Source organism: Arvicanthis niloticus, unplaced genomic scaffold (assembly GCF_011762505.2).
Source record: "Arvicanthis niloticus isolate mArvNil1 unplaced genomic scaffold, mArvNil1.pat.X pat_scaffold_192_arrow_ctg1, whole genome shotgun sequence".
NCBI classification, from domain to species: domain Eukaryota; kingdom Metazoa; phylum Chordata; class Mammalia; order Rodentia; family Muridae; genus Arvicanthis; species Arvicanthis niloticus.
The window spans coordinates 104,096-116,555 of record NW_023045793.1 but is presented as its reverse complement, the minus strand read 5'-3'; positions in this window follow the sequence as shown (position 1 = coordinate 116,555).

The following is a 12,460-nucleotide window of genomic DNA, read 5'->3' as shown; positions in this document are numbered from 1 at the left end:
CTTTTTTGATGCTATAAAATAAATCATCTAAGGTAACTTATAAAGCAGTTTACTTTGGTTTATGTTTCCCAGAGAGAAATGGTATCAGGGTGACAGTAGCAATGCAAACAAGTGTTATACGGCAGCTAAAGCAGGAAGGTCAGAGCTTATGTCAGCAAGCTGAAGTATGAAGCAAAGAGTGGGAACTAGAAATGATGTGTGGCTGTAAACTCCCAAGCCCACTCCCAGTGACATTTCTGCCAGCAGGTCAGTACTTCTTACATCTCTCTTAATAAAACCACCAACTAAGAAAGACTGATTTCTCTGACTTGAAGCCTACTTGATTGCTGTCTGTTACATGAACCAATACATGATGAAGAAAAACTCTGTGGGTAAGCTTTTAGGTGCCTTAATACCCCAGTTACTGGAATGAATTCTTACCAAGGAAAATATGTGATGTCAGTGTGACTCTGTGTGTATGTGCATTCTGGGTTTCCCTTGAATATTAGACCCTTTAATTTTCTTGTAGGAAGAGGTAAAGGACTTTGTCAAAAAGCTGATCTTGGTTCTCAAGATGAACTTATCTTAACTGCTCAGCCATGTTTCTGATCCTATAAGTATTTTAGACTTTATATATCATCTTGATATAAGGAAGTAGGAAAACTCGTGCTACAGAAAAACTCTATTCATGTGAACAGTTTGATACAAGCTTTAGACATCATAGTTGTCTTCAGTTTCAAAGGAAAAAAACCCTTCTTTTACCACTTTTCATTATAGCCATGAAAGAAGTAAATTATTTACCATAGTCACTCAAGTGTAATGAAGGAGATCATCAATTGTTGTCAAGTTCTGCATGTCCTTGAAAGGGACAGCTTGACATGGTTCCCACCCCTGGAGAAGAGCTAGCAGAATGTTGGCCTCCAAAAGTGTTCACAGTTGCTGTGGGCCTAGGACTTATTTGTACATAATAACTTCATGTTCCTGTTTTTGGTAGATATTTTCCCTCCAAGGTTATTGGTAAATGTTCTTATTACCAAGGTTAATGACTCCATAATAATTAGAAACAGCAGGTATCCAGGAGTTAAAGGTTTAATCTATATTCCTCAACAAAAATGGTAAACTGTTGTGACCTTCAAGACAGCCCTTAAAGCTGTGGGAATGAACTCACAAAACTTGAAATGAAAAATATATCATTTCTTAACTATGCAAAATATAAGGATGCAGTATGAATTATATAAGGACTTCACACACCTGCAATAACAAAAGCAGGTGCAACAATAAGCCACATTTTCAGAAAAATACAAAGGTAGGTAGATTCCTGAGTTCAAGGTCAGCCTGGGACAGAGTGAGTTTGGGCACAGCTGTGAAGCCTCAGTTATGATCATAATGGTAATTTCAGGACAGGATCCCACCCAGCTAGTGAAATTGTCTGCTTACAAAGGGAGGCAGATCTTTGAATTCAGTTGATATGTTAAAAAATGTACTTGCTGTTTTGACTTGATTTGCCAGTGTAAATTATTATTGCAGAATTTTCAAGAAGTATGATTGTTCGTCAAAACAATGAAGGTTCCTTTGTGAATCTTACTTTATTCCTTCTTTCTCTGATTCACAGATAGGTCACTTTAAAAATGCATCATAACTGGCCTTAGAGTTGTGCTCCTGTAATCTCAGCACCTGGAAGACTGTGGCAGGCCAATCTTGAGTCCAACTTTGTCCAAGATAGTAAGTTCTGAGACTGTGCTGGCTATGTAAAGATATTCTGTCTCAAAAGGATTCCATACAGGAAGTGTACATCTCAAATTACAGAAAATTTTCTAGTTGAAATATGACTTGCCTCTGGCTGATTTCAACACAACCTTTTGTTATCTTCATTCAAATTAAGAGAACTATGTTAATAATGAAAATAAGCAATGTGGAGAGTCCATTGACAGACGGTTAGAAAACTATGGAATCTGTCAATAAACATCCTAGCACGAACTTCATCACCTTCAAGTGATAGGAGACACAGTAGTAATGGAATATCTTCATTCTTTGCATTATAAAGACATTTCTGAGCTCTGGAGTATTAGTAGCACTGCCCCCGTTGTGTACCCAAATTTGGTTCCTAGAACCCAAATCAGATGGCACAGAACTGCCTATAGTCTCCAGTCCAGGGCATTCTTCCAGCCTCCTAATGTACCAGTAATGCAAATGGTGACCTCAGCCCCCAGGTGGAGATTGGTCTTCCTGCGGGTTCCCCCAACAACTGGGGCAGGATCTGTCCCTGAATTTGTTGCCTGCCTGTGGATTCCAGCTCTCCTAACTGGGCTGCCAGTTTTGGCCACAGTGAAAGATGTGCCTAGTCTTGCAGTAACTGTGTGGTGGGAGGGGCAAGGGTGATATGGGGAGGCTCCCCTTACAGGAGGAAGGGAAGTGAGAATGTGGGAAAGAGCTGTAAGAGGGGTGACTGGGAGGAGAGGGGGGCTCATCTTGGGAGGTATAAACTAATTAATTACAAATATAAACGAAAAGGACAGAAAGTTATAGAACTTGCTTACCAAGTTAGAGGGACATACAAAACAATAATTGCAAGGCTAGGAATGTATCTTCTACTGTGAGATCATCAAAATAAATATAAAACAAGATAATGGGTCACCCTTGTGACTAATGTAAAAATTGTCCTTTCAAGATATCTTCTTAAAAACATTAGTGTTTTGAAAAAAATTCCAGAAAGAATTAAGGCAAAATATTATAGAAACTTATCCCAGATTATATTTGAAGAAAGAACAATTGTAAATCGATAGACACATACAGGGCTGCTACTCTAATTTAATAGAAGGAAATACTTGATTTTCACAATCCTTTAAAAGCTGTAACATGTTGTGAAGTAAAATTCAAGATTTTGCCTGCTGCTGGGAGCCGACTTTAATCAGAAAGTGGCTAGAAGCAGCTATCAACTTTGCAGCCATCTGGAGCCATATACCCTGATGAGAGACTTGTTTTTCAAAGCCTACAACAGCTGAAGCACACTCTGATAAATATGTTGTTTATCTCACATAGCTTGTTTTGCTGTTTAGTGACCCCAGCTGCATGGTGTTAGGAGCCGCAGTGAGTGTGGACAACATTCGCCATTACAAGATGGCGCGGGCATCCTGTGCTCCCACAAGTAAACAACTAACTGCACAGGTGCAAAAGGCAAAAGCGCACCAAAGTCACTGCCCATCCCGGAGGTGTAATATGGGGTGATGAGTGAACAGCCAATCAGAAGTGAACACGCCACTCTAGGATACATATAGCAGTGCCTTTCCTGGGCTTTGGGTCTTTCGCTTCTGCTGATACAAGAATAAAGCCTCGCTGTAATAACTACCCGAACACTGCCTCACGTGTCTCTTTCGCGGGCGAAGGGGACTCGAAAAGGGGCGCGGAACAATCTGGTGCCGAAACCCTGGAATTTCAAGGCGCTGCGGGAGACCCCCGGAGATTCGGGGCGGGTTAAAAGACTACAGGATCGAGGTACGTCTCTGAGAGGTATGTTTAGGGTGGAGCCTTGGTTGCGAGCGGATTTTCACTCATTGCCGCCACTGCACTAGTTGGCCTCTTGGTTGCATTGCTTTCACTTTTAGCTCATTTGTGTTGTGAGGATCCAGCTCGCAGCACAGCTATTAGGGCAAGTCAAGAGGTTTCAGGAGAGGGTCCACTCCAGGGTATCAGAAACAGAGTTGTTAGCGGCACCAGGCCAAGGAGCCTGGGGAAAAAGATCAGGCCAAGGAGCCTGGAAGGAGAAGCAGGCAAAAAAGGCCTGGGCAACAGAAGACAGGCCAAGGAGCCTGGTTAAAGAAAAGGGTACTCAAAAGGAACAGGGGCCACTGCACTGTTAAGAATAAGGACCCTTCACCGGCTGGTGAAGAGAGAGTGGAGGTTGGGGGACCCCCCCCTGTACACCATTGAGGAGCTTGCCACCATCGACCTTGGCAGCTCCGAGGAGGAGAGCCTAGAGGAGGAGGCAGCCGCCTGTGCAAAGGATAGCCGTTCTGTGATAGGACTAGGAGGGACCTTGGGTCCATCGGCCCTGCCCTTGCCTCCGGGCCTATGCCCGGGCAGCGTCTCTAATTCATTTCTCAGCCCAGGAGATGGGAGACAGCTACAGCTGGCATTTCCGGTCTTTGAAGGGGCAGAAGGCATCCATGTTCATGTCCCAGTAGAGTATAGGCAGGTCAAAGAATTAGCTGAGGCAGTACGTGCATATGGAATTGGGGCTAAGTTTACCATATCCCAAGTAGAGAGGTTAAATACATCTGCTATGACGCCAGGAGACTGGTAGGACACGGTGAAGGCGGGTACTTAACAATATGGGCCAATACCTAGAGTGGAAGGTCTTGTGGCACGAGGCACTGCAAGCACAAGCCAGGATTAATGCAAACACTGAGGGACAGCAATTATGGACTTTTGACATGCTGGCTGGAGTTGGCGTACACGCGAACGACCAGGACCACTCCATCCCGGGCAGATCTACGCACAGATAGCATCAGCTGCAATAAAGGCATGGAAGTCTCTCCCTAGGAAGGAAGGCAGTAACCTTTATTTGTCCAAGATAATTCAGACATCTAATGAGTCTTTTTCTGATTTTGTGGCCCGCATGACTGAGGCAGCTGACAGAATCTTTGGGAACCAGAGCAAGCAATGCCATTAATTGAACAGATGATCTTTGAAAATGCCACAGCTGAATGCCATGCAGCCATTGCTCCTCGGAGAGCCAAGGGGCTACAAGACTGGTTAGGAATCTGTCGCGGCTTGGAGGGCCCCCCTCACTAATGCAGGACTTGCGGCAGCAAATTTAGAGATGGCTGCTGTCCTTCTCCAAGGTCAGGATGCGATAGACCCCCGCCATGGCCGGGGAGGGGAGCTGTCTGTGTTTTTCCACAGGGTGAAGACAATCCAATTTGGGTCCCCACGAGGCTGTGTAGATCGTGAAGAATGAAGCTAGATTGCAAGATAATGGCTCTGATCTCCTGATGCTGATGTTCGATTTGGGGATAAGTATACCACTATGGGCCATAGTTAGATCTTGGCCTGTTCCCATGCCCAGTACATTCAAATTCTACAGTGCTGCCGTTGTTTACAGCTACTGAGTGTTACATGGATGCCCCGTGCTCTCGGCGCACCTACCAGCAGCCTGAGTTATATAATGCTACAAGTTTTCCATTAAACTTTACACTTTGTTTTGTGGCAGCAATCAAGGATAATAAGACAAGTAAACTGCATACACCTTGTATGATTCTTAAGAAAGCCACTCTTGCTAATTGGGTGGATCCTGTGACTTACAGTAAGGTAGAGACAAGAGTGCTAGGGGCTGTCTTGAATCAGATTAGTTCAGGACAGATGAAGGATCGGGAAATATCAGTCTGAAATCATCAGCACCTATAAACATTACCACCCCATGATTAGAAGTAATGTTACTATAATTAAGAGGTCCAATTGGCATACCAATAATGCCACTTCGCAACAGATGATACCGTGGTACTATCCAGATTTGTCCTTTCCAGTGGTGTTTTCACCTTGCCAGTCTAAGATTAAACCCAAAAAACAAATTGCCAGAGGACTTAATTTGTCCCCTCCTCTCGATTATCCCCTCCTCACTGGCATAGAAAATATTTGGCCCTTTTATCATTGGGTGTTGAGTAATGAGGCTGAAGCTAGTGCCAGTGTATCTGCCTTTGCCTTGTTGAATGGTATATTTCATGAGGTACAAAATGTTTCAGCTACATGATCTAATATCTCTAGCCATTTGAATAACATTAAAATTAATAAGGTATTTAGGAATGCATCTGCACAACCGGTGTTGGTGTGTGTGGACCCCACCATTTTTCTTTATGTTATCCAACTTTTAAAATAATTCTGATATCTTGGATTGTAAGAATGTTACATGCTTTTTAGCACAATGCTGGAATGGATCACTAGACCTAGCCTTGGTTGTGCATGTGCCTACCTTTGTGCCCATCCCAGTAGAAGCTGATCCTGAAAACTTTCCCTATTACATCATTAATAAGACATAAAAGAGACTTTGGCATTACTGCAGCCATTATCACTGCTATTACCATCTCTGCAGCTGCAGCTGTGACAACCAGCATAGCCATGGCTAATCAAGTTACAACAGCTACTGTTGTTAATCAAATTTCAGAAAAGACTTCTGAGGCTTTGACCACTCTACAGAAAGTGGATGCACACTTGGCATCAGGCATTCTGTTGGTCATTCAGAGAGTTGATTTGCTCCAAGCTCATGTGGAACAACTCACAGATGTGGTTCAAATGAGCTGCGTGTCAGCAGCCCCACATCTATGTATTACACCTCTGAGATTTATGAATGATACATCTATTCAAAGCCATAATCTTTCTGCTTATTTCTAGGGAGCTGGACCAGATGCAGCAGCAAATGCAGATCTGGATCTTGAGCCTTGATGGAACACGAGTGGACCTTGTTACCCCTGGAGATTTTACTTCTTGGCTTACCTCTGCCTTTTCTTTCTTTCTTAAAGGGTGGGGATACGCCTGTTTGGTACAGCCCTATGTTGTGGTTAGTGTTCATGTTATGGTTGGTCTGCAAGCTCAGAGCCCAACAAAAACGTGACAAGGTCGCTATCGCCCAAGCCCTCATAGCCTGGAGCAAGGATCTTCCCCTGAAATTTGGCTATCTATGCTAAGAAAGTAACTGATGACTGAGACCCTCAGTCGATGCACCCCAAGGGTTCAGCCCATTGCACTGGGTCGATGAGAGGTCTAAGTCTAGTTAGCCCTTGCCTGAATAACTGTGGTACCTGAATATTTAGAGGTGTTTGCGAGTGGGTACTCGACAGGGAATATTCCACGAGTGTGGATAGATTTCCCGAAAGTATGCCTGATTGCACAAAGGTTTGATGCCAAGAACCTCCTCCCCTGGTGGCGCCCCAGGCAGAGGCTCCCTTTCCCCGTCAAAAGGCATCGAGATGGGTATGGGAAGTATTACTCATTGCACGACGACAAGAGAAGAAACCCATTACAATATCTCATTTTGCACAGGGGATCAGGCCTCTGCTTTCCCTCACTGAGTTGGTGCTGCGCTTGATAGGCAATAGGCTGTTCCATCTTAATAAAATTGATAGGGGGAGATGTTAGGAGCCACAGTGAGCGTGACAGCATTCACCATTACAAGATGGTGCGGGCATCCTGTGCTCCCACAAGTAAACAACTAACTGCACAGGTGCAAAAGGCAAAATCGCGACAAAGTCACTGCCCATCCCGGGGCGTAATATGGGGTGATGAGTGAACAGCCAATCAGAAGTGAACACGCCACTCTAGGGTACATATAGCAGTGCCTTTCCCAGGCTTTGGGTCTTTCCGCTTCTGCTGATACAAGAATAAAGCCTCGCTGTAGTAACTACCCGAACACTGCCTCACGTGTCTCTTTCGCGGGCGAAGGGGACTCAAAAAGGGGTGCGGAACAGCATGGTACATGTGGTAAAATATTTTCACCTGTGTTCCCCTGCTTGTGCTTATAAATACCCAGGATTTCCTTGTAGTAGTGTGGAGTAGTAGGAGTAGGAGTGGTGTGTGTGGTGGAGCAGTAAAAGAGACTTGACTACAGATCCTCTGGTTTGTTTCTATTCTTGGTGTCTCTTCCTCTTCTTCCCCCCACTCTCTCTCTTGCTAAACCCTGACCTGTGGAACAGAGTGGGCCTTTACAGTTTGGCGCCCAAAGTGAGGCTCCAGTAAGCGTTAGCCTGCATAGGCATTTCTATTATTATGTTGGTGGCTTGCCTAGACTGTGAGTTCACGACCAACTTAAACAACTTATTCAGATCCTGTCTCACAGTATCAAGTATAAAGAAGATTAAAGATGTAGCTCTGGGTTAGAGTGTATGTCTAGCACATACATGAGCCTGGCTTCTATTCCTAGATATACTACACACACATGCATGCACGCACACACACACAAACACACAGACACACACACATGCACATTCAGAAATTCTCTCATGAATGTTGTAGGGCTCATTTCCATGGGAAAACACTAATAGAATGTAACCTTTATAAATAGTTAATGTGAGCTGAATTTAAATGCAGAGCAGTGTAGTTTGAATTATTCAGAGTAGGCAGAGCAGTATATGTTGTAAAGGACAGCTCCAGACTGGCCCATGATAAGCAACAGGAAAAATAAAGCCTAAAAACAGCTTCTACAGGATATCCATCAGTTTCCACTCCTTGCAAATATGTGAGGTTTCCAGAGAATGCAGGGCACATGGCTCGGGTTAGGTAGTTGGAAAGAAGAAAAAGAACCTGGAAGAATTGGAGGGGGCTAAGTGGATTAAAAAAAAAAAGTAGAAGCCAGATTGTCATCTGGTGCACCCCAACTTTAGAGTGACTTCTGTTTGAGTCTTAACTTCTCCTGACAGCAAACTAGATGTCATCTGCAGTCATCAACATTCAGTGCTCCCAACTGATTTTTTTAAAAGGCATCAGGGAAGAAGAATACAATCCCATTCAGAGACATTGGTCTTCAGGCCTGCAAATTTCTTTCCTCTTTTTAAATTGGCATAAACTCCAGCAGAAGTACACATAACATGTCCTTGTAAGCTCCCATTGCTGCCTATTTACAACATGTGAGATAAACTCAAGTCTTGTGGCTTTGGTCAAGTGGTCACCCACTATTTATTTAAAGATCTGTTGTTGAGAATCGCATTAGCCCACGTTTGGGTGGCAAAAATGTTGCAGCCCTCTCCACTCCACGCTTGGCAGCCACTGTTTCCCTGCCCAAGCTGCCGCTCTGGTCTGCGGGTCAGGGTTCAGCAAGAGAGAGAGGACGGATTCGAAGAATGAAGACCAGACAGAGTGTGATTCAATCCTGTTTATTGTTCAGTCTCTCTTCCTAGTCCAAGTCCCAAGTCTTGAGTTCCTAGTTATCAGAGTGTTCTCAGCTGTTGTAGGCTATTGTAATACAAATCTCATGTCAGGGTATGTGGCTCAAGATAGCTGCAAAGCTGATAGCCACTTTCTGCTAAAAGTTGGCTCCCAACAATCTGTATTCTCAGTTTCTCACATTTTTTTCTTCTCTATTTTTGTGGACATTTGGGCTGTGAAACATGTTTAAGCACCAAATCTAAGTTACTTTCTGAGGCTATGAATTTTATATTTCTTCTGGGTTATCAGAGCTGAGGTAAAGATGAACATAGGAGAAACCATTCACACCTTACTGCTATTAGTGACATGCTCATGGGAATGAATAGAGGGTTCATCCCAGAAGAGCATTGGCTGCTGATCCACTGGTCCTATCTATAATTTCCAGCACCCAAAACACAGTTCAAAACTGTCTATAAACAGTCATGGGGGATCAGACACTCTTTTGGCCTACTTGGACACCAGGAATGCACTTGGTATATGCAGTGAAAAATCTTACCAAGGTTAAACCAATTTCATTTTTTAAAAATGACATATACACTAAGAAAACCCTTTTTACACAGGGCATTAAATATGCATGTGCCTTTTCACCATTTGCATAACTGGTGCTCTAGGAAGCCAGAATACATAAGATGTCCTGGAACTGAGAATACAGGGAGTTCTGCACCATTTGATGTGGGTTATAGGAACCATACTTGGGTACACAAAGGGAGCACTACTACTAAACCTACAGCTCTCAGGACATGTGCTTACAATGCAAAGGATGACTTTCCATCACTATTCTGTCTCCTGTCACTTGAAGATGATGTCCCTGCTAGACATTTGTTGAGTCTCTGTAATCGACTCTCCACGATGCTTACTTTTATTGTTAATACAGTTCTCTTATGTGACTAAAGATAACAAAAGATTTCTTTTGAGCCAGTCAGATGCCATTCAGATTAAATTAGAAAAATTTTCATAAACTAAGATATACTCTTCATTTATGGAATCCCTTTGAGACAGGATATCTCTATATAGCCGGGGCTGTATATCAGGTGTTGGGAATACAGGAAACACACCTCTAAGGCCAGCTGAGATGTATTTTTAAATGACCTATATTTGAACTGGAAAATGAAGATAAAATTAACAAAGGAACATTAATTGTTTTGATGAACAGCAATACTTCTTGAAATTCTACAATAATTTAAAACTGGAAAATCAATTCATATATTCTAACTAATTGGGTTATTGCTTTGTTTTTGATATTTTCTCCATTCAAAAATATTTAAACTGTGTTTGTGTATATACACCTGTGCCATGGGGTACATGGGACAGGTAAAAGACAACTTATTGATGTCTAATACCTATTTCCCCTTTGTGAGTTCTGGAAATGAATTCTAGGAAACTATCTGGTTCAAGTGACCTCATTGGCCCTTCTTTTGAGTTTAAAAATTACTTTTTATATGTGGTGGTATGTGAGTATGCATATGCCACAGGCCAAGTGTTATAATCTGAAAAGAAGAGAAAAATCTGTAGGAGTAATATGGGGTCTCGCAGACATTAAACTTGGGTCATCAGGTTTAGAAACAACCAACTTTGGCCACTGAGACAATTCTCAGGCATTCATTTGTGGTTCTGAGCAATTGTTACAAACAAGTACTTATCCTTCACAATAAATACATTCCCCCCAAAAGATAGCAATATACCATTTTCATTTGCAAATAGGTTTTTTATTCAAATTGTCTTGTTTTCTCCATTCTTAGATGACAATGTTTACATGCTGAAAAGACAATATTTTACTGAAGTAATGATTCAACTAATCTTATTTGAGCATCAATGAGATGGCTCACTGGGAACTGTCTATGGTGTGCAAAGCTGGCAACCTAATACTGATCATCATATAGAATGTCGAAATAGACCCCACAAAACCTCTCTTCCAGTCTTCAGATATATGCCATGGCAGTAAAAAACTCATAATAACATCAACACACACACACACACACACACACACACACACACACACACACACACCAGAATTATTTTTCCTTAAATAAACCTCATTGCTGTTACATAGCATTTCTAGGTAATTCCCTTAGGAGACAGGGCTTCAAAATGAAAGTCAACCAAGGGTAGAAGCAGACAGCATATGTTCTGCTTGAGAGAGCTTTGTAAAGATCACCAGACAACTCAGTTCTTGTAAACCAAATCAGTCTTTTATTTGCATATAAACTCAATCATTCACTCCAGATTCCCTTTTGATTATCCCACAAATCACTATTTTATGACCTTAACCCTCTGATTCATAGAAATGACAGCAAGTACATTTTTTAACATAGCGAATGAATCCAGAGATCTGCCTAACTTTGTAAGCAAAAAACAATTAACAAGCTGTGTGGGATCCCTTCCTGAAATTACCATTCCCCACCACACCTGTGCCTAAAATCGATCTGTCCCAGGCTGACCTTAAACTCAAGAATCTCCCTACTTTTCTATCTTTCTGAAAGCTCTCGTATTATTGCAGCTGCCTTTGTTATTTCAGGTCTATGAAGCCCCTCATACAATTCACACTGCATCTCTGTATATTTTCCATAGTTATTAAATTATATATTTTTGAACTCATGTTTTCAGAGTGCTTTCACATATCCTTAAGGGCTACCCTGAATGTCATGGCATGTGGCATTTTTGCTGAGGAACATATACACACCCTTCACTCCTAGACTCATGTTGTTTCTAATTATCACGGAGTCAATAATTTTGGCAGGAAGAACATTATATTTATAAAAGATGAAACATGAAATAAATTATGTACATCATTACAAGCCCTAGGTACACAGCAACTGTCAACACTTGTGGAGGCCAACACCCTGCTAGCTCTGCTCGATGGGTGGGAACCATGAAAAGCTATCCCTTCCATGGCCATGCAGAACTGGACAAGAATTGGATAAGTCTTCCATTACACTTGAATCAACATGGTAAATGATTTACTTCTTTCAAGGCTATGATGAAAAGTGATAAAACACATTTTTTTCCTTGAAAGTGAAGACAAATATAATGTTTAAAGCCTGTATCAAATTGTTTAAAATAGGGTTTTTCTCTTGTATGAGTTCTTTCCTATGTCCTGACATCATGAAGACATATAAAGTCTTTATAATATTTACAAGGCTAGAGACATGGCTGAGCAGTTAAGATAATTTCATCCCTAGGACCAAGGTTAGGTTTTTTAACAACTTCCTTTAATTTCTCCTACAAGATGACCAAAGTTTAATATTCATGGGAACCAGCATTAATGTGTGTACATGCGTGTACACACACACACACACACACACACACACACACACACACACACACACACAGATCACATGATGGTTTTCTTTTATAAGGATTCATTCTATTAACTCAGGTGTTAAGGCGCCTGAAAGCTTACCTAGAGTTTTTCTACATCATGTATTGGTTCATGTAAGAGACAGCAAGCATGTAGGCTTCAAGTCAGAAAAATGAGTCCTTCTCAAGTAGTGGTTTCCTTTAGAGAAATTTAAGAAATACTGCACTGCTGAGGGAAATATATCACTGGGAATGGATTTGTGAGTTTACATCC